The sequence below is a fragment of the Salmo trutta genome, unplaced genomic scaffold (genome assembly GCF_901001165.1).
Source record: "Salmo trutta unplaced genomic scaffold, fSalTru1.1, whole genome shotgun sequence".
Taxonomy (NCBI): domain Eukaryota; kingdom Metazoa; phylum Chordata; class Actinopteri; order Salmoniformes; family Salmonidae; genus Salmo; species Salmo trutta.
The window spans coordinates 11,565,318-11,588,684 of NW_021822911.1; the positions used below are offsets into that span (position 1 = coordinate 11,565,318).

Consider the following 23,367-nt stretch of genomic DNA (forward strand, 5'->3'; position numbering starts at 1 on the left):
TCATTTATCACTTTCTTGCAGATATACAGTGCCTTCAGAAAGTGTTCATACCCCTTAACTTATTCCTCATTTTGTTTTCTTACAGCCTGAATTCCAAATGGATTAAATTATAGTTTTTTTATCATCTCACCCAGCTACAGACAATACCCCATAATGACAAAGTGAAAATGTTTTTTCTCAAATGTATTGAAAATGAAAAACATAAATATCTAATTTACATAAGTATTCACAATACATGTTAGAATCACTTTTGGCAGCGATTAAAGCCGACAGAAACTTTCAACCAGTTCTCCCCATTAAGCAGCGAGTCGGAGTCTGAGGCCGAGCCTTCTCTGGGCTCTACTCCTCCCGTTACGGGGTCTGAGCTTTCTCAGGTCTCTACTCCTCCCGTTACGGGGTCTGAGCTTTCTCAGGTCTCTACTCCTCCCGTTACGGGGTCTGAGACGCCGAAGGCTCCCAGCATTAGCTCTGACAAATTGAAAACCGTAGTCATTGGCGACTCCATTCTCCATTACCCTTAGTATTAGACTTAAAACGAATCATCCAGCGATCATACGCTGTTTACCAGGGGGCAGGGCTACCGATGCTGTTTGGGGTTTTAGGCTGGGTTTCTGTGCAGCACTTTGAGATATCAGCTGATGTAAGAAGGACTAAATAAATACATTTGATTTGATTTGATGTTGCCAAGGAAAGTGAAAAGGACTGAGGGAATGGAAAATGGAAAATACATGGAAATACATGGAAAAGAAAAATGGAAGAACCTCAAAGAACATTGCATTTTCAAGATCATGCAACATCAAACATAACATGAAAATGCATCTTATATTCCTGCCATGACAGAAAAACCACATGATTTCAACTTACATTTTACGTGAAGAATACATGAAAACATGTTTTTGGAACACTTCCCGTGTTCACATGTGAAATTGATGTGGTTTTTGCGTATCTGACTGGATAGGATGGGTGATTCAGCAGAGGACAGAGCGAAGCTGACCAGCCAACAGGAACTGTGTGTCCCTGACAAGCAGGCCAACAAACGCCCTGCAGTTCCACACTCAAGGTTCTTAATAATGCTTTAAAATGCACATGTACGATTGTGCTTGTGTAATGGGTTGAAAACAAAGTCACTAAAAACGGACACTCTTTTATTATGCATTTCCCTCCCAATTTGTTTATGTATTTGTCTTAATGAATCTAAATTGCATTTTCTAAATACTTTAGCGTTAGCAGTCCATCAGGCCAATAGATGGCGCTGTTGCACTGTTGTAGCAGGAGAAACAGCAAGTTCTGGCCAAGCGCTCACCATTCTGCTGAATAAGGATCAGAACTTTACTGAGCTAAACTGGGTCTGTTCTTTTTACTATTACAGGTATGTAACAGAACTTCCAAACGTTCAAATATATACACAATATGTAATAACATGCTATTTAACAACTCTGTCAAGGTATTATCACGTTAGGAAAGGTCTTGTTTTGGCTTTGTGTCGAACTGAGTGAGAGAAGAATGTGATTTACATTGAGTGAGAGTATATGTTAGCTTGATGCTAGCTGAGGTAAAAAACGATTTACGAGTCACAGAGACTATGTTTACTGAGTAGCTTACTTGTACTGGATTTTGTCTAGGAGATTTTTTATAAAGAATCCATTTGTTAGGGATTTCTGAGTTGGTTTTACATGTTATTGTTTTTTTTGTGTAAAATTGTGCTCACTAGCTGGTAAACTGGCCGAGCACGCTCAGTCTGGTGGACTTTTAGTGCATACAGTGAGAGAGAGACGATTTTCTGGAGGTGCCACTATCTTAAAGCTGAATGTATTGTTGTCAGTTTTCTATAGAGGTAGCGGTATATAGAAAAACATTCAGTTATGTTTTCATATATAGGTGTTTCTATTGTATGAATGTGAAATACATTGTGGTTTTCATGTGAAACCATACACTAAGACAGGGTTATTTGTGGAACATTTTTGAGTTGTGCTTTAGGTAAAGTGCATTTATGTTGTGTAATTTAAAATGTGCACTTGTTTGATGTGAATATTTTCAAAGTACTAACAAGAAAATAGACAATTGAACAAGAGAAAAAAAAACATTCTTCAGAATAAAGAAAGCGCCAGAACTTTGCAGACGTAAACTTGTGTCCGTTCTTTTTACTTTTGCAGGCCACCTCAGCTACACATGCACTCTGTCTGCACACGCATCCACGCATGCACATACACACGGACAAACACACACTAATGTTCTGTCTCTTGTGTTTGTCAGCAGTTCATTGTGGCCCTGTCGTTCGCCTCCTTCACCAAAGCTCTGTCAGGGACCTACATGAAGTGTGCCATCACTCAGAGAGACACTTTGACCTGTCCAGCTCTCTCATCGGACTCATAGACTGCAGCTTTGAGATGGGTATCAACAATAACATTGAGTTGCTTGAGAATTCATGTAGTAAAAACTAGATACAGACTACAGTATGATCCGTTTTTCTTGTGGTTCAGAGTCTGCTCTCAATATTGTCCAGTTTTCTAGTTGTTCCTATTAATTGATTGACTGGCGTTTGTCCATGACTCTACTGTCAAACCCCTAACATTGTTTTATGTGCTGCTATGTTGTTGCAGCCTAGTATCCAAACTGATATGCCATTTTTAGTAAAAAAAAAATAAAATGCGCATGGGTGCAGTTTCTTGTCCTCCTCGTTCCGCTGTGAAAGGACCGCACCAGCTCCGGTGTCCGAGGCGTCCACCTCTACCACAAAGGGACGAGTAGGATCAGGATGAACGAGGATGGGTCCGGAGTTGAAACGTCCCTTGAGCTCTATGAATGCCCTGTCAGCCTCGAGATTCCAGCAAAAACCTGCTTGAGTGAGGTGGGACAGGGCCGAATGTGTTCCGGAAGGGTTTTTGGAGAAGATCAGGATGTCGTCGAGGTAAACAAAGACGAACACATTCAACATATCCCTAAGAGTGTCATTGATCAATGCTTGAAAGAATGCCGGTGAGTTCGATATTCCGAAGGTCATGACTAAATACTCAGTGACCACTAGGGGTGTTAAAAGCAGTTTTCCACTCATCTCCCTCCCTGATTCTCACCAGATTTTAAGCGTTGCGGAGGTCCAGTTTGGTGAAGAATTGGGCTCCTAGGGCCAACTCCAAGGTGGCGGACATCGGGTAGGGGGTAACGATTCTTGATCGTAATCCTTTTCAGCCCTCTGTAATCGATGCAAGGACTGAGGTTTGGGTCAGAGACAGAGAGACAAGGGATGCGTTTAGACAGGCAGCCCAATTATGATATTTTTTCCACTAATTGATCTTTTGACCAATCACATTACATATTTTCGCATCAGCTCTTTTTCAGAGCATATCTGATTGGTCAAAATACCAATTACTCAAAAAACTACTGAATTGGGCTGCCTGTCTTAACGAAGCCATAGAAACATGGACATGCTCCAACTGAAATGTTCCATCCTGTCAGTATTGATGTTGAATGGCATTAAATTCTATTTTTTTTGTTTTCTCCCATCCCCTGTAGGTTTGTTGAACATGAGTGGAAATGAAACTCCAGCACACTGGCAGCACTAAAGACGTGTGAGTATAACTTTTCCAGGTGAGGTGAACCTGCCTGTGGGTGCGGTGGGGATATTCCTGGGAGGTCTACTGATGAAGAGGTATAAGCTTGGCGTTGTGTCTGGAGCCCAGCTGTCTTTCGTCACCTCCTTCATGGCCTACCTCCTCCTTCTGCAGTCTGGCACTAAGTGTGACAACGTTAAGGTGGCTGGTCTGACCGTGTCCTACAACGGGTAAATATGACATCTGATTGGTTGGTTGGTTGGGGGGTGTGTGGGTTGATAAAAACAAAAGTTTTGATCAGTGGAATATGAGGGAGAGTTAGACCAAAACACACATGGGCCTCTTCCTGGGCTCCCTCTTGTGGGAATATACAGTATGGTTGTTACTGAGCCAGGATTCCTGGCTGTTTTGTCACTGTGCCTATGTCAATGATAGTTCAGACACAATTATTTAAACATCATTATTACCAGCCATTTTCTCTGTCCCCCAGGTCCCCTGGTGTACGATGGCAGCCTGTTGTCAGAGTGTAACAGAGACTGCTCCTGCTTGGCTGGGGAGTGGGACCATGTGTGTTCAGACAATGGCATCACCTACACCTCCCCCTGCCTCGCAGGCTGCTCCAGCTTTACAGGTTACGGCAAGAACACGGTACCAATACTATTAATGTACTGAGTGTACAACACATTCACAGGGATGCTGGCCCATGTTGACTCCAATGCTTCCCACAGTTGTGTCAAATTGTCTTTTGAGTGGTGAACCATTCTTCATACACACGGGAAACTGTTGAGCGTAAAAAACCCAGCAGCATTGCAGTTCTTGACACAAACTGGTACCCCTGGCACATACAACCATGCCCCGTTGAAAGGCATGTAAATATTTTGTCTTGCCCATTCACCCTTTAAATGGCACACATACACAATCCATGTCTCAATTGTCTCAAGCCTTACAATATTTTTTTAAACCTTTCTCCTCCTCTTTATCTATACTTATTTAAGTGGATTTAACTAGTGACATCCATAAGGGATTATAGCGTTAACCTGGATTCACCTGGTCAGCATATGTCATGGAAAGAGCAGGTGATCTTAATATTTTATACACTCAGTGTAACTCATTGGCACTGACATAAGTTATTTTCAACCATTAACTGGGGCCTTGTTGAGGCCTTATCTAAGTAAGTAATTGCTGATTGACAATAAAGTATTATTTTGATGTATGGGAAAAAATATGGTATGCAATTCCTATGTAGAGAAGGTTCTCTCTGGTAGTTGTTCAATATGACTTCAACTTATACAGGGCACTCTTTTTTACTTTTCTTTATTAACAAATATCATCAAACAAAAGAGGAATAGTCACATGCAAACAAGCGTACTAACAAACTATTTACATTGCCAGGAATCCTAAACAAACAAATCATATTCATTAAGACTACAAGTTTTAATTGCCTTTTTGTTTTTCATTATAGTTAGTGATGCCATATTGTTTAAACTCATTTATAAAGTGAAAAAAGTTAGGTTTTGAATTAGGCCATTGGCATTTGTGAATATGAAATGTACCTAGTATTATTAGCAGTTGAATTAAATATGCTACATCTTTATCTACGTCAGAATTTCTGAAATAAATCATTATATCAAAACCATTAAATAGTACAACCGGCCCTATTTATTTTGTAACAAAATTCTGTATGTCAATCCAAATCATTCTGCTATAAATACAGGTAAAAAACAAATGCAAAAATGGTCTCCTTTTCCATTCCACAGAAATCACAGTTATATTCAATATTCAGCTTGTGTCACGCCCTGACCATAGAGAGCCCTCGGGGTTCTCTATGGTGTTTTAGGTCAGGGCGTGACTAGGGGGGTTTCTAGGTATTATATTTCTATGTTGGTGTGTGTATATGGTTCCCAATTGGAGGCAGCTGATAATCGTTACCTCTTATTGGGGATCATACTTAGTGTGTCCTTTTTGTCCCACCTGCGATGTGGGATATTGTTTTGTGTGAGTGCCTATGTGCGCTACGTGTTTCACGATCGTTATAGCTTTGTTGTTTTTGGAAGTTTCACTATTATTAAAATGTGGAACTCTACTCACGCTGCGCCTTGGTCTAATTATTCATACGACGGTCGTGACAGCTTGAATCTTTCCAAAACATGTTTCACAGGATAAATTCTATGTAACATTTCAAATGAAACTTCCTTTACTTTGTTACTGATACAATATTTGTTAGCAATTTTCCATGCTTTCCCCCATTGTATATCACCATAGATATCTGACCAAAAGAATCTTGCTGAGAGAATTGTAGTATCATAAACAATATTCCTAATCTGTTTATTACTACATTTATTTTACATTTACATTTTAGTCATCTTATCCAGAGCGACTTACAGTAGTGAATGCATACATTTCATTTCATACATTTTTTATTTATTTTTTCTGTGCTGGCCCCCCGTGGGAATCGAACCAACAACCCTGGTGTTGCAAACACCATGCTCTACCAATACCAATGCCAATGAATATATTTTCATGTAAATCTGTTACATCAACCACAGAGGAATTTAAAGGAGACAACCCGCCCCTTGGAATCGCATCAAAAACAATTGCATATTCTTTTGGGGTAATTGGAATTTTAAACTTATCAAGAAATTCCCCATATGAGAGTAGATATCCATCCTTATTCAGTAACTGACCAACTAAAATAATTGTATTCTCAAACCAGTTATAAAAAATACTTATTTTTAAATCATATATCTTTGTTCCATAAAAAGTATTTGTGTTTATACGCTAACATCCAATCTAGAATTGTCTGCTTATGGAATTTGGCCAACTTTACTGGGATTTTATCAATATCAAAATTACATCGAAGCAAAATTCGAAACCACCAACAGAGTCAAATAAATACTTAGGGAAAACATTCCAAATACTGTTCTGGTTCTTAACATACTTCAGAATCCATTTTTTTTTACATTTATTTTAAAAGTATTATTTGGAGTATTGAAATCTAAAACCTCAAGACCTTGTTCTTGGGTATTAGTGAGAATATATTTTCGTAGATAGTGAGGCTTGTTCCTCCAAATAAAATGATAAAGAATCTTATCTAAGTCCTCTATAATTTTAGGGGGTAAGCCAAGTGATAACGAGACATAAACCAATATGGATAACCCTTCAGCTTTGGAAAATAAAACCCAACCGTATAACGAAATATCTCTCATCAACCAGAAGTTCAATTTCTTCTTTGTTTTCTCAATAATGGAGTTAAAGTTCAATTCACTCCTTTGTTTTTCATCCTTGGATATAACAATTTCAAGATAAGTAACCTTATCTTTAATTGGGATACCATATACTTCCTGTAAAACACAATCCTTGAGTGGAAATAAGACTAACTTATTGATATTAATTTTCAAACCCGAAACTAAGGAAAAGTCTTCAATACAGGAAACTGCTTTAGAAACCTCATTCCTGTCTCTTAAAAATATGGTGGTATCATCAGCCAGTTGACATAGTTTAAATTCCTTGCCAAGTGCTGAAACACCATAAATTCCCTTTTTTGATATGAAAGGCCATAATTTGAGTAACCAATAAAAATACAAATGGACTAATTGGGCCTAATGCCACGGCCAATATCAAATCTTTGGGATCTCCCGCGAGCTAATTTTACAGAGCTTGTACAACCACTATATAAAGTTTGGACTGCTTTCAAAAAATAGTCACCAAACCCCAAAAAACATATTGCTTTGAACATAAACTCATTTTCTACAGTGTCAAAAGCTTTATAAAAATCAACAAACATAAGAAAACTATCATCAAGGATGAGGTCATTATAGTCAATCATATCTAAGATCAACCTGATGTTATTACTAATGTGTCGAGCATGCATAAAACCAGATTGTTCATCAATTATATGATGCAAGCCTCGTTTCAACCTCTTAGCAAGTACAAGGGCAAATAATTTCCCATCATTATTCAACAGGCTAATGGGTCGCCAGTTGTCTGTATAAAGAGTATCCTTATTAGGTTTGGGAATCAAAGTAATTACACCTTGCTTTAAGGAAGCCGGTAACTCCCCTTTTTCTATTGATTCTTGAAACATAGCAAGAATGAAAGGAATCAATTTATCATTGAATGCTTTATAAATCTTTCTTATTAAACCATAATTTCCAGGGGACCTATTGTCCTTAAGGCTTTTAATACAGTCTTTTATCTCAATTTCAGATAACGCATCATCACAAAAATCCCTGAAATCATTATCTATCTTCTTAGCAATGTTTGCTACATTGTCTAAGAAAAGATCCATATTGGAAGTTGGCTGGGCTGATGTATACAGATTCTGATAAAACTGGGCAACATGCTGAGAGATTTCTTTTGGATTTTCATTGGGAGTATTATTAATCATTAATTTACATATGGAAGTCTTTTCGCCTGCCTTTTTTTCTAAATTAAAGAAATATTTTGTATTTTTCTCTCCCTTTTCCATCCATTTTCGTCTTGACCTTATAAACGTTCCCCGGGCCTTTTCCTCGTAGATACAGTCTAACTGTATTTGCAATGATGATAGCTCCAGTAATTCCTGATTAGTTAGTTAACTTTTTTTAGTATTATCCATTATTCCCTTTATGATGTCATATTCTTTCTCTCTTGGCACGAGCAATTTCTTTCCCCATTGAAATAGCCAAAAGCCTTAATCAAATTTCATTAGCTCCCAGTAACTTCCAAACGTATTCATAACACAGGCACAATTCCAGTATTTATCATTAATTCCTGCTACTTCCTTCTCTAGTAAAGTCTTGTTCATTTTCCAGTAACCTTTGCTAACTTTTTTTGTTGACAAACCATGCATATTTATCTTTATTGAGATCCCTTTGTGGTCTGTTAAAATCGATGGTTCAATCGAGACTGTTTCAACCTTGTCAGCCATATCTTCAGATATCAGCCAGAAATCAATACGGGATTGTATAGATAAATCTTTAGTACTCCATGTAAACATAATCTTATCTGGGTTCTTATGTCTCCAAATATCTAGAACACCTAACCTTAGACATATATTCCTTATCTCACAAACAGAATTGCTATCCTTAGGAGGTCATCTATCTAGATTATCATGTATTAAAATCTCCACCCCATATTACTTTGGCCAATGGGAATTTAGACATAATTTTACTTATTTTCCTCTCAATGTCTCTAAATAAAATACAGTTACTTGACTTGTTATTGGAAGCATAAGTATTTACAACAATGAATTGAACATGGTTGACATCTACCAATAGTATAATCCATCTCCCTGTATTATCTGCTTCATGACTCAATATATGACCCTTAAAGTTGCCTTTTAAAATAGCAACACCTGCTGACCGATTAGTACCAAATGAAAACCAAATATCATTCCCCCATTGACACTCCCAAAACGCAGTATCTGTGGAACAGGCATGAGTTTCTTGAATGAAATAAAAGTCGGCACTCTTACCCTTACAATACAAAAAAATAAATATTTCCTTTTCAAAATATTACGGATTCCCCTGGCATTAATAGAAAAAACAGAAATGGACATTTACTATCAGTGACTATATGAAGAATATTAAACTTGTATACGTTCACACGAATCAGGGTCTCACAAAAAGAAAAGTTCTTACTAGTTGCAAATAAAAACAGTCCTTTGCACCACGCAAGTGGTTGACCTAAATTATATATATACATATTTTTATACAATTGCAAATAACATTTTACCATAGATTGGTAAAAACGAATAGCCATCAAGCTAGCTTTAAGTGTCAGTGCGAATTTCCCTGCCATACATTTTTTTTTAGATATAAAATAAGTTTGGCTCACACAAACAATGCTCTTTCCTCAAGAAATATAAAGTTTTATCAGATGCAAATAAAACTCAGTCCTGCACAACTCACTTGATAAATCCAGCAGTCAACAAACTAGGCGTCAGCGTGAATTTCCCTTCCATTACCAAAAGCCTTAGCTCCGGCAAAGTATGCACTTTTCCCTTCCTTCCTTGCTCTCTCAATCATCGGCCACAGACGATTCCGAGCTTCTCTCCATCACAGTGCGATGGAGAGAGGTTAAGCAACACTCACAGTGTGATGGAGAGAGGTAAAGCAACACACACTGTGTGATGGAGAGTGGTAAAGCAACACTCACAGTGTGTAGAGAGTGGTAAAGCAACACTCACAGTGTGTAGAGAGTGGTAAAGCAACACTCACAGTGTGATGGAGAGTGGTAAAGCAACACTCACGGTGTGATGGAGAGTGGTAAAGCAACACTCACAGTGTGATGGAGAGTGGTAAAGCAACACTCACGGTGTGATGGAGAGTGGTAAAGCAACACTCACAGTGTGATGGAGAGTGGTAAAGCAACACTCACAGTGTGATGGAGAGAGGTAAAGCAACACTCACAGTGTGATGGAGAGTGGTAAAGCAACACTCACAGTGTGATGGAGAGAGGTAAAGCAACACTCACAGTGTGATGGAGAGTGGTAAAGCAACACTCACAGTGTGATGGAGAGTGGTAAAGCAACACTCACAGTGTGATGGAGAGTGGTAAAGCAACACTCACAGTGTGATGGAGAGTGGTAAAGCATCACTCACAGTGTCATGGAGAGTGGTAAAGCAACACTCACAGTATGTAGAGAGTGGTAAAGCAACACTCACGGTGTGATGGAGAGTGGTAAAGCAACACTCACAGTGTGATGGAGAGTGGTAAAGCAACACTCACAGTGTGATGGAGAGTGTTTTCTTCCATTCACCCCACTGTTGCCACCGTCAGTGACCAGAAGAAGAAACCGGAGACAATGACAGACTACAATCACACTAAGGTTTAAACAGTATCTCTACCATATACTGACACCAACTAGTATCCCCTTTATGATCTAGCCAGGTCATTACAGTATATACAGTATCTCTACCATATACAGACACCAACTAGTATCCCCTTTATGATCTAGCCAGGTCATTACAGTATATACAGTATCTCTACCACATACAGACACCAACTAGTATCCCCTTTATGATCTAGCCAGGTCATTACAGTATATACAGTATCTCTACCATATACTGACACCAACTAGTATCCCCTTTATGATCTAGCCAGGTCATTACAGTATATACAGTATCTCTACTATATACTGACACCAACTAGTATCCCCTTTATGATCTAGCCAGGTCATTACAGTATATACAGTATCTCTACCATATACAGACACCAACTAGTATCCCCTTTATGATCTAGCCAGGTCATTACAGTATATACAGTATCTCTACCATATACAGACACCAACTAGTATCCCCTTTATGATCTAGCCAGGTCATTACAGTATATACAGTATCTCTACCATATACAGACACCAACTAGTATCCCCTTTATGATCTAGCCAGGTCATTACAGTATATACAGTATCTCTACCATATACAGACACCAACTAGTATCCCCTTTATGATCTAGCCAGGTCATTACAGTATATACAGTATCTCTACCATATACAGACACCAACTAGTATCCCCTTTATGATCTAGCCAGGTCATTACAGTATATACAGTATCTCTACCATATACAGACACCAACTAGTATCCCCTTTATGATCTAGCCAGGTCATTACAGTATATACAGTATCTCTACCATACACAGACACCAACTAGTATCCCCTTTATGATCTAGCCAGGTCATTACAGTATATACAGTATCTCTACCATATACAGACACCAACTAGTATCCCCTTTATGATCTAGCCAGGTCATTACAGTATATACAGTATCTCTACCATATACAGACACCAACTAGTATCCCCTTTATGATCTAGCCTGGTCATTACAGTATATACAGTATCTCTACCATATACAGACACCAACTAGTATCCCCTTTATGATCTAGCCAGGTCATTACAGTATATACAGTATCTCTACCATATACAGACACCAACTAGTATCCCCTTTATGATCTATCCAGGTCATTACAGTATATACAGTATCTCTACCATATACAGACACCAACTAGTATCCCCTTTATGATCTAGCCAGGTCATTACAGTATATGCAGTATCTCTACCATATACAGACACCAACTAGTATCCCCTTTATGATCTAGCCAGGACATTACAGTATATACAGTATCTCTACCATATACAGACACCAACTAGTATCCCCTTTATGATCTAGCCAGGTCATTACAGTATATACAGTATCTCTACCATATACAGACACCAACTAGTATCCCCTTTATGATCTAGCCAGGTCATTACAGTATATACAGTATCTCTACCATATACAGACACCAACTAGTATCCCCTTTATGATCTAGCCAGGTCATTACAGTATATACAGTATCTCTACCATATACAGACACCAACTATTATCCCCTTTATGATCTAGCCAGGTCATTACAGTATATACAGTATCTCTACCATATACAGACACCAACTAGTATCCCCTTTATGATCTAGCCAGGTCATTACAGTATATACAGTATCTCTACCATATACAGACACCAACTAGTATCCCCTTTATGATCTACCCAGGACATTACAGTATATACTGTATCTCTACCATATACTGACACCAACTAGTATCCCCTTTATGATCTAGCCAGGTCATTACAGTATATACAGTATCTCTACCATATACAGACACCAACTAGTATCCCCTTTATGATCTAGCCAGGTCATTACAGTATATACAGTATCTCTACCATATACAGACACCAACTAGTATCCCCTTTATGATCTAGCCAGGTCATTACAGTATATACAGTATCTCTACCATATACAGACACCAACTAGTATCCCCTTTATGATCTAGCCAGGTCATTACAGTATATACAGTATCTCTACCATATACAGACACCAACTAGTATTCCCTTTATGATCTATCCAGGTCATTACAGTATATACAGTATCTCTACCATATACAGACACCAACTAGTATCCCCTTTATGATCTAGCCAGGTCATTACAGTATATACAGTATCTCTACCATATACAGACACCAACTAGTATCCCCTTTATGATCTAGCCAGGTCATTACAATATATACAGTATCTCTACCATATACAGACACCAACTAGTATCCCCTTTATGATCTAGCCAGGTCATTACAGTATATACAGTATCTCTACCATATACAGACACCAACTAGTATCCCCTTTATGATCTAGCCAGGTCATTACAGTATATACAGTATCTCTACCATATACAGACACCAACTAGTATCCCCTTTATGATCTAGCCAGGTCATTACAGTATATACAGTATCTCTACCATATACAGACACCAACTAGTATCCCCTTTATGATCTAGCCTGGTCATTACAGTATATACAGTATCTCTACCATATACAGACACCAACTAGTATCCCCTTTATGATCTAGCCAGGTCATTACAGTATATACAGTATCTCTACCATACACAGACACCAACTAGTATCCCCTTTATGATCTAGCCAGGTCATTACAGTATATACAGTATCTCTACCATACACAGACAGCAACTAGTATCCCCTTTATGATCTAGCCAGGTCATTACAGTATATACAGTATCTCTACCATATACAGACACCAACTAGTATCCCCTTTATGATCTAGCCAGGTCATTACAGTATATACAGTATCTCTACCATATACAGACACCAACTAGTATCCCCTTTATGATCTAGCCAGGTCATTACAGTATATACAGTATCTCTACCATATACAGACACCAACTAGTATCCCCTTTATGATCTAGCCAGGTCATTACAGTATATACAGTATCTCTACCATATACAGACACCAACTAGTATCCCCTTTATGATCTAGCCAGGTCATTACAGTATATACAGTATCTCTACCATATACAGACACCAACTATTATCCCCTTTATGATCTATCCAGGTCATTACAGTATATACAGTTTCTCTACCATATACAGACACCAACTAGTATCCCCTTTATGATCTAGCCAGGTCAATACAGTATATACAGTATCTCTACCATATACAGACACCAACCAGTATCCCCTTTATGATCTATCCAGGTCATTACAGTATATACAGTTTCTCTACCATATACAGACACCAACTAGTATCCCCTTTATGATCTAGCCAGGTCATTACAGTATATACAGTATCTCTACCATATACAGACACCAACTAGTATCCCCTTTATGATCTAGCCAGGTCATTACAGTATATACAGTATCTCTACCATATACAGACACCAACTAGTATCCCCTTTATGATCTAGCCAGGTCATTACAGTATATACAGTATCTCTACCATATACAGACACCAACTAGTATCCCCTTTATGATCTAGCCAGGTCATTACAGTATATACAGTATCTCTACCATATACAGACACCAACTAGTATCCCCTTTATGATCTAGCCAGGTCATTACAGTATATACAGTATCTCTACCATATACAGACACCAACTAGTATCCCCTTTATGATCTATCCAGGCCATTACAGTATATACAGTATAATCTACCATATACAGACACCAACTAGTATCCCCTTTATGATCTAGCCAGGTCATTACAGTATATACAGTATCTCTACCATATACAGACACCAACTAGTATCCCCTTTATGATCTAGCCAGGTCATTACAGTATATACGGTATCTCTACCATATACAGACACCAACTAGTATCCCCTTTATGATCTAGCCAGGTCATTACAGTATATACAGTATCTCTACCATATACAGACACCAACTAGTATCCCCTTTATGATCTAGCCAGGTCATTACAGTATATACAGTATCTCTACCATATACAGACACCAACTAGTATCCCCTTTATGATCTAGCCAGGTCATTACAGTATATACAGTATCTCTACCATATACAGACACCAACTAGTATCCCCTTTATGATCTAGCCAGGTCATTACAGTATATACAGTATCTCTACCATATACAGACACCAACTAGTATCCCTTTATGATCTAGCCAGGTCATTACAGTATATACAGTATATCTACCATATACAGACACCAACTAGTATCCCCTTTATGATCTAGCCAGGTCATTACAGTATATACAGTATCTCTACCATATACAGACACCAACTAGTATCCCTTTATGATCTAGCCAGGTCATTACAGTATATACAGTATCTCTACCATATACAGACACCAACTAGTATCCCTTTTATGATCTAGCCAGGTCATTACAGTATATACAGTATCTCTACCATATACAGACACCAACTAGTATCCCCTTTATGATCTAGCCAGGTCATTACAGTATATACAGTATCTCTACCATATACAGACACCAACTAGTATCCCCTTTATGATCTAGCCAGGTCATTACAGTATATACAGTATCTCTACCATATACAGACACCAACTAGTATCCCCTTTATGATCTAGCCAGGTCATTACAGTATATACAGTATCTCTACCATATACAGACAGCCTTCCATCTGACAGACACCAATTAGTATCCCCTTCTATTATGTTACATTCATATTAGATGGCAAGACTCTGTAAAATGAGGTACTTGCTGCTGGACTGTTGCAGTGTTCTACAATGTGCTCAACATGGCTGCTATCAACACGTGTTGTACAAGCAATGCCTTGACAAGACAGTCAGCAGGAGAGATTTCATGATGGATCTGGCATGTGAGCTTTGTGAGAACCACATGAACGCAGAGAAAGAAGCTACAGTCACCAAGCAGGCAGCAGGTCCTGCTCTCCCTTTTCCCCCAGGCACCACATCTCCAAGCAGGCAGCAGGTCCTGCTCTCCCTTTTCCCCCAGGCACCACATCTCCAAGCAGGCAGCAGGTCCTGCTCTCCCTTTTCCCCCAGGCACCACATCTCCAAGCAGGCAGCAGGTCCTGCTCTCCCTTTTCCCCCAGGCACCACATCTCCAAGCAGGCAGCAGGTCCTGCTCTCCCTTTTCCCCCAGGCACCACATCTCCAAGCAGGCAGCAGGTCCTGCTCTCCCTTTTCCCCCAGGCACCACATCTCCAAGCAGGCAGCAGGTCCTGCTCTCCCTTTTCCCCCAGGCACCACATCTCCAAGCAGGCAGCAGGTCCTGCTCTCCCTTTTCCCCCAGGCACCACATCTCCAAGCAGGCAGCAGGTCCTGTTCTCCCTTTTCCCCCAGGCACCACATCTCCAAGCAGGCAGCAGGTCCTGCTCTCCCTTTTCCCCCAGGCACCACATCTCCAAGCAGGCAGCAGGTCCTGCTCTCCCTTTCCCCCCAGGCACCACATCTCCCTCGGGGGAGAAAAGAAGACACAATGTCAAGTCGGCAGGTGCACACCGAACAAGGCCAATGAAAACCGATTTGATTTGTTTGTGGACGCGAAGCATAAAGAGAAGATGGGATTAATTCACGTGTAAAGGCGCGGTACAGTGTCTGATACAATCAACAAATTATTTTTTTAATATCTTGTCATCAATATATTTCCACAAATTTTTATTTATGAAATTCATCTTTTACAATTGTTCACTGGTGCTTTTGATTAGGAATACAGCAAATCGTTTCACCAGCGGACCTGGCCATTATTATTATTATAGATTTTTTTGTTTCTAATTTGTCAAAAGAAACTGTAAATGGACTTTATTAATTACTATAACTCTATTACTAATCAAATCTACAAATACAGTTGATCAAATGGATTCCACTGTAGTGTTTTATTGTCAGGGAAATAGGCTGTAGGACCAGACTACACCAGACCAAATGGATTCCACTGTAGTGTTTTATTGCCAGGGAAATAGGCTGTAGGACCAGACTACACCAGACCAAATGGATTCCACTGTAGTGTTTTATTGTCAGGGAAATAGGCTGTAGGACCAGACTACACCAGACCAAATGGATTCCACTGTAGTGTTTTATTGTCAGGGAAATAGGCTGTAGGACCAGACTACACCAGACCAAATGGATTCCACTGTAGTGTTTTATTGTCAGGGAAATAGGCTGTAGGACCAGACTACACCAGACCAAATGGATTCCACTGTAGTGTTTTATTGTCAGGGAAATAGGCTGTAGGACCAGACTACACCAGACCAAATGGATTCCACTGTAGTGTTTTATTGTCAGGGCAATAGGCTGTAGGACCAGACTACACCAGACCAAATGGATTCCACTGTAGTGTTTTATTGTCAGGGAAATAGGCTGTAGGACCAGACTACACCAGACCAAATGGATTCCACTGTAGTGTTTTATTGTCAGGGAAATAGGCTGTATGACCAGACTACACCAGACCAAATGGATTCCACTGTAGTGTTTTATTGTCAGGGAAATAGGCTGTAGGACCAGACTACACCAGACCAAATGGATTCCACTGTAGTGTTTTATTGTCAGGGAAATAGGCTGTAGGACCAGACTACACCAGACCAAATGGATTCCACTGTAGTGTTTTATTGTCAGGGAAATAGGCTGTATGACCAGACTACACCAGACCAAATGGATTCCACTGTAGTGTTTTATTGTCAGGGAAATAGGCTGTAGGACCAGACTACACCAGACCAAATGGATTCCACTGTAGTGTTTTATTGTCAGGGAAATAGGCTGTAGGACCAGACTACACCAGACCAAATGGATTCCACTGTAGTGTTTTATTGTCAGGGAAATAGGCTGTGGGACCAGACTACACCAGACCAAATGGATTCCACTGTAGTGTTTTATTGTCAGGGAAATAGGCTGTAGGACCAGACTACACCAGACCAAATGGATTCCACTGTAGTGTTTTATTGTCAGGGAAATAGGCTGTGGGACCAGACTACACCAGACCAAATGGAATCCACTGTAGTGTTTTATTGTCAGGGCAATAGGCTGTAGGACCAGACTACACCAGACCAAATGGATTCCACTGTAGTGTTTTATTGTCAGGGAAATAGGCTGTAGGACCAGACTACACCAGACCAAATGGATTCCACTGTAGTGTTTTATTGTCAGGGCAATAGGCTGTAGGACCAGACTACACCAGACAAAATGGATTCCACTGTAGTGTTTTATTGTCAGGGAAATAGGCTGTAGGACCAGACTACACCAGACCAAATGGATTCCACTGTAGTGTTTTATTGCCAGGGAAATAGGCTGTAGGACCAGACTACACCAGACCAAATGGATTCCACTGTAGTGTTTTATTGCCAGGGAAATAGGCTGTAGGACCAGACTACACCAGACCAAATGGATTCCACTGTAGTGTTTTATTGTCAGGGCAATAGGCTGTAGGACCAGACTACACCAGACCAAATGGATTCCACTGTAGTGTTTTATTGTCAGGGAAATAGGCTGTAGGACCAGACTACACCAGACCAAATGGATTCCACTGTAGTGTTTTATTGTCAGGGAAATAGGCTGTAGGACCAGACTACACCAGACAAAATGGATTCCACTGTAGTGTTTTATTGTCAGGGAAATAGGCTGTAGGACCAGACTACACCAGACCAAATGGATTCCACTGTAGTGTTTTATTGTCAGGGCAATAGGCTGTGGGACCAGACTACACCAGACCAAATGGATTCCACTGTAGTGTATTATTGTCAGGGAAATAGGCTGTAGGACCAGACTACACCAGACCAAATGGATTCCACTGTAGTGTTTTATTGCCAGGGAAATAGGCTGTAGGACCAGACTACACCAGACCAAATGGATTCCACTGTAGTGTTTTATTGTCAGGGAAATAGGCTGTAGGACCAGACTACACCAGACCAAATGGATTCCACTGTAGTGTTTTATTGTCAGGGAAATAGGCTGTAGGACCAGACTACACCAGACCAAATGGATTCCACTGTAGTGTTTTATTGTCAGGGTAATAGGCTGTAGGACCAGACTACACCAGACCAAATGGATTCCACTGTAGTGTTTTATTGTCAGGGAAATAGGCTGTAGGACCAGACTACACCAGACCAAATGGATTCCACTGTAGTGTTTTATTGTCAGGGCAATAGGCTGTAGGACCAGACTACACCAGACCAAATGGATTCCACTGTAGTGTTTTATTGTCAGGGAAATAGGCTGTAGGACCAGACTACACCAGACCAAATGGATTCCACTGTAGTGTTTTATTGTCAGGGAAATAGGCTGTAGGACCAGACTACACCAGACCAAATGGATTCCACTGTAGTGTTTTATTGTCAGGGAAATAGGCTGTAGGACCAGACTACACCAGACCAAATGGATTCCACTGTAGTGTTTTATTGCCAGGGAAATAGGCTGTAGGACCAGACTACACCAGACCAAATGGATTCCACTGTAGTGTTTTATTGCCAGGGAAATAGGCTGTAGGACCAGACTACACCAGACAAAATGGATTCCACTGTAGTGTTTTATTGTCAGGGAAATAGGCTGTAGGACCAGACTACACCAGACCAAATGGATTCCACTGTAGTGTTTTATTGTCAGGGCAATAGGCTGTAGGACCAGACTACACCAGACAAAATGGATTCCACTGTAGTGTTTTATTGTCAGGGAAATAGGCTGTAGGACCAGACTACACCAGACCAAATGGATTCCACTGTAGTGTTTTATTGTCAGGGCAATAGGCTGTAGGACCAGACTACACCAGACCAAATGGATTCCACTGTAGTGTTTTATTGTCAGGGAAATAGGCTGTAGGACCAGACTACACCAGACCAAATGGATTCCACTGTAGTGTTTTATTGTCAGGGCAATAGGCTGTAGGACCAGACTACACCAGACCAAATGGATTCCACTGTAGTGTTTTATTGTCAGGGAAATAGGCTGTAGGACCAGACTACACCAGACCAAATGGATTCCACTGTAGTGTTTTATTGTCAGGGCAATAGGCTGTAGGACCAGACTACACCAGACCAAATGGATTCCACTGTAGTGTTTTATTGTCAGGGAAATAGGCTGTAGGACCAGACTACACCAGACCAAATGGATTACACTGTAGTGTTTTATTGTCAGGGCAATAGGCTGTAGGACCAGACTACACCAGACCAAATGGATTCCACTGTAGTGTTTTATTGTCAGGGCAATAGGCTGTAGGACCAGACTACACCAGACCAAATGGATTCCACTGTAGTGTTTTATTGTCAGGGAAATAGGCTGTAGGACCAGACTACACCAGACCAAATGGATTCCACTGTAGTGTTTTATTGTCAGGGAAATAGGCTGTAGGACCAGACTACACCAGACCAAATGGATTCCACTGTAGTGTTTTATTGTCAGGGCAATAGGCTGTAGGACCAGACTACACCAGACCAAATGGATTCCACTGTAGTGTTTTATTGTCAGGGAAATAGGCTGTAGGACCAGACTACACCAGACCAAATGGATTCCACTGTAGTGTTTTATTGTCAGGGAAATAGGCTGTAGGACCAGACTACACCAGACCAAATGGATTCCACTGTAGTGTTTTATTGTCAGGGAAATAGGCTGTAGGACCAGACTACACCAGACCAAATGGATTCCACTGTAGTGTTTTATTGTCAGGGAAATAGGCTGTAGGACCAGACTACACCAGACCAAATGGATTCCACTGTAGTGTTTTATTGCCAGGGAAATAGGCTGTAGGACCAGACTACACCAGACCAAATGGATTCCACTGTAGTGTTTTATTGCCAGGGAAATAGGCTGTAGGACCAGACTACACCAGACCAAATGGATTCCACTGTAGTGTTTTATTGTCAGGGAAATAGGCTGTAGGACCAGACTACACCAGACCAAATGGATTCCACTGTAGTGTTTTATTGTCAGGGCAATAGGCTGTAGGACCAGACTACACCAGACCAAATGGATTCCACTGTAGTGTTTTATTGTCAGGGAAATAGGCTGTAGGACCAGACTACACCAGACCAAATGGATTCCACTGTAGTGTTTTATTGTCAGGGAAATAGGCTGTGGGACCAGACTACACCAGACCAAATGGATTCCACTGTAGTGTTTTATTGTCAGGGCAATAGGCTGTAGGACCAGACTACACCAGACCAAATGGATTCCACTGTAGTGTTTTATTGTCAGGGAAATAGGCTGTAGGACCTGTTGTTGTTATTTTATTTATATATTTCCACTAATATTTCTTCATGTAATTTATCCTTTACAATAGTTTATACACTATGTATCAAGTGTTTATTTAACAAACCATGTTTTCACACCTTGCACCTTGCTGGTTGATATGCATCTGATGCATATGCTAAAGTGGACGCCTGGCAACTTTCTCTAGCAGGGACTTATATACTGATAGACCAGGTGGTTCTAGTGATAAGGACTGGTAGATGGGTGTTCTGATAGGCTGATAGACCAGGTGGTTCTAGTGTTAAGGACTGGTAGATGGGTGTTCTGATAGGCTGATAGACCAGGTGGTTCTAGTGATAAGGACTGGTAGATGGGTGTTCTGATAGGCTGATAGACCAGGTGGTTCTAGTGTTAAGGACTGGTAGATGGGTGTTCTGATAGGCTGATAGACCAGGTGGTTCTAGTGTTAAGGACTGGTAGATGGGTGTTCTGATAGGCTGATAGACCAGGTGGTTCTAGTGTTAAGGACTGGTAGATGGGTGTTCTGATAGGCTGAAAGACCAGGTGGTTCTAGTGTTAAGGACTGGTAGATGGGTGTTCTGATAGGCTGATAGACCAGGTGGTTCTAGTGTTAAGGACTGGTAGATGGGTGTTCTGATAGGCTGATAGACCAGGTGGTTCTAGTGTTAAGGACTGGTAGATGGGTGTTCTGAAAGACCAGGTGGTTCTAGTGATAAGGACTGGTAGATGGGTGTTCTGATAGGCTGATAGACCAGGTGGTTCTAGTGTTAATTAATGACTGGTAGATGGGTGTTCTGATAGGCTGATAGACCAGGTGGTTCTAGTGTTAAGGACTGGTAGATGGGTGTTCTGATAGGCTGAAAGACCAGGTGGTTCTAGTGTTAATTAATGACTGGTAGATGGGTGTTCTGATAGGCTGATAGACCAGGTGGTTCTAGTGATAAGGACTGGTAGATGGGTATTCTGATAGGCTGATAGACCAGGTGGTTCTAGTGTTAAGGACTGGTAGATGGGTGTTCTGATAGGCTGAAAAACCAGGTGGTTCTAGTGTTAATTAATGACTGGTAGATGGGTGTTGCTCATACATTCACTCATGCTGACCGGCTCCAGTACTTTGTTCTTGACTAAAGCCTCCAAGTCAGCCTAGACTTTTGGTCTGATAGCAGAAGCTACAGGTCCTGCTTTCAGAACCTTTGGTTTGCTGTCTGGCTTAATGCCAAGCTTCCCTGTGATGTCGTTCATACAACCCTGCTGTCCATTTAATCCGTCTGTTTCTTTAAGATGGCAGGTAGGTCTGTGTCTCCATGTGTCATTGTCTGCACTGATGGCCAGTCCAGTGTGATTTTCTCCAACTATGAACATCCCAGTAGTGATGGATAGTCTCCCTTCACAACATAGCAGCTTTTCAGTTGGTCTGTTTACCTGAACTGTGACTTCAGTGATGTCTCTCAAGGTGACAGATTCACCTGTGTAAGTCTTTAACACGAGGTGTACTGGTTAAAGTGGAAGGTGTTTCAGTGTCTTCTTTTCTGACACAAGAGATACAGCTGCCCCTGTGTCAATCTCCATACCGGGAGACATAGTAGCCGTGCAGCCCGCCAGGAAAAAGTCTGTATTTTCAGTGTGACTTCCTGGTCTGATGAGTCACTCACCTCAGTGTTCTCTTACTCAGCAGTGTGAACATGTCTATCTGTCTTTCCTTGGAATGTCTGTTTCTTGTTTTCAGTCTGTTTTCTCTGTTCTCTGTTTGTTTCTGGAGACTTGTTCGATGTGGTCCTTTTTAACAGAGGCTGGACAATCCATGTCCTCACACCAACATGGTGTCTGATGTCCCTCCTTGTCGCAGTGGAAGCATGTGACTTGATTTCCCTTCCCTTGATCAATCCATGTCCTCACACCAACATGTAGAAGTCTGATGTCCCACCTTGCCGCAGTGGAAGCATGTGACTTGATTTCCCTTCCCTTGATCAATCCATGTCCTCACACCAACATGTAGAAGTCTGATGTCCCTCCTTGCCGCAGTGGAAGCATGTGACTTGATTTCCCTTCCTTTGATCAATCCATGTCCTCACACCAACATGTAGAAGTCTGATGTCCCACCTTGCCACAGTGGAAGCATGTGACTTGATTTCCCTTCCTTTGATCAATCCATGTCCTCACACCAACATGTAGAAGTCTGATGTCCCTCCTTGCCGCAGTGGAAGCATGTGACTTGATTTCCCTTCCTTTGATCAATCCATGTCCTCACACCAACATGTAGAAGTCTGATGTCCCTCCTTGCTGCAGTGGAAGCATGTGACTTGATTTCCCTTCCATTGATCAATCCATGTCCTCACACCAACATGTAGAAGTCTGATGTCCCTCCTTGCCACAGTGGAAGCATGTGACTTGATTTCCCTTCCTTTGATCAATCCATGTCCTCACACCAACATGTAGAAGTCTGATGTCCCTCCTTGCTGCAGTGGAAGCATGTGACTTGATTTCCCTTCCTTTGATCAATCCATGTCCTCACACCAACATGTAGAAGTCTGATGTCCCTCCTTGCTGCAGTGGAAGCATGTGACTTGATTTCCCTTCCTTTGATCAATCCATGTCCTCACACCAACATGTAGAAGTCTGATGTCCCACCTTGCCGCAGTGGAAGCATGTGACTTGATTTCCCTTCCATTGATCAATCCATGTCCTCACACCAACATGTAGAAGTCTGATGTCCCTCCTTGCTGCAGTGGAAGCATGTGACTTGATTTCCCTTCCTTTGATCAATCCATGTCCTCACACCAACATGTAGAAGTCTGATGTCCCTCCTTGCCGCAGTGGAAGCAAGTGACTTGATTTCCCTTCCATTGATCAATCCATGTCCTCACACCAACATGTAGAAGTCTGATGTCCCTC

General features: G+C 40.9%; 2 long non-coding RNA genes across 7 annotated transcripts; one reads left to right on the forward strand and one right to left on the reverse strand.

Moving 5' to 3' along the window:
- Window positions 1-882: 882 nt before the first annotated feature.
- On the forward strand, window positions 883-4,771 carry LOC115186330 (uncharacterized). 6 transcript variants are annotated; one of them, XR_003875691.1, is made up of 4 exons: window positions 883-1,060; window positions 1,222-1,369; window positions 2,254-3,778; window positions 4,039-4,771. It is a non-coding gene; the product is annotated as an uncharacterized LOC115186330 (long non-coding RNA). The 6 variants fall into 6 exon arrangements; XR_003875694.1 differs by lacking the exon at window positions 883-1,060 and having other exon boundaries at window positions 1,198-1,369; window positions 2,254-2,976; window positions 3,075-3,778; XR_003875695.1 differs by lacking the exon at window positions 883-1,060 and having other exon boundaries at window positions 1,198-1,369; window positions 2,254-2,908; window positions 3,075-3,778.
- Window positions 4,772-21,987: 17,216 nt separating this feature from the next.
- LOC115186336 (uncharacterized) lies at window positions 21,988-22,919 on the reverse strand. Its single transcript, XR_003875706.1, has 2 exons — window positions 22,400-22,919; window positions 21,988-22,311 (listed from the first exon to the last, which is right to left on the reverse strand). It is a non-coding gene; the product is annotated as an uncharacterized LOC115186336 (long non-coding RNA).
- Window positions 22,920-23,367: the final 448 nt, after the last annotated feature.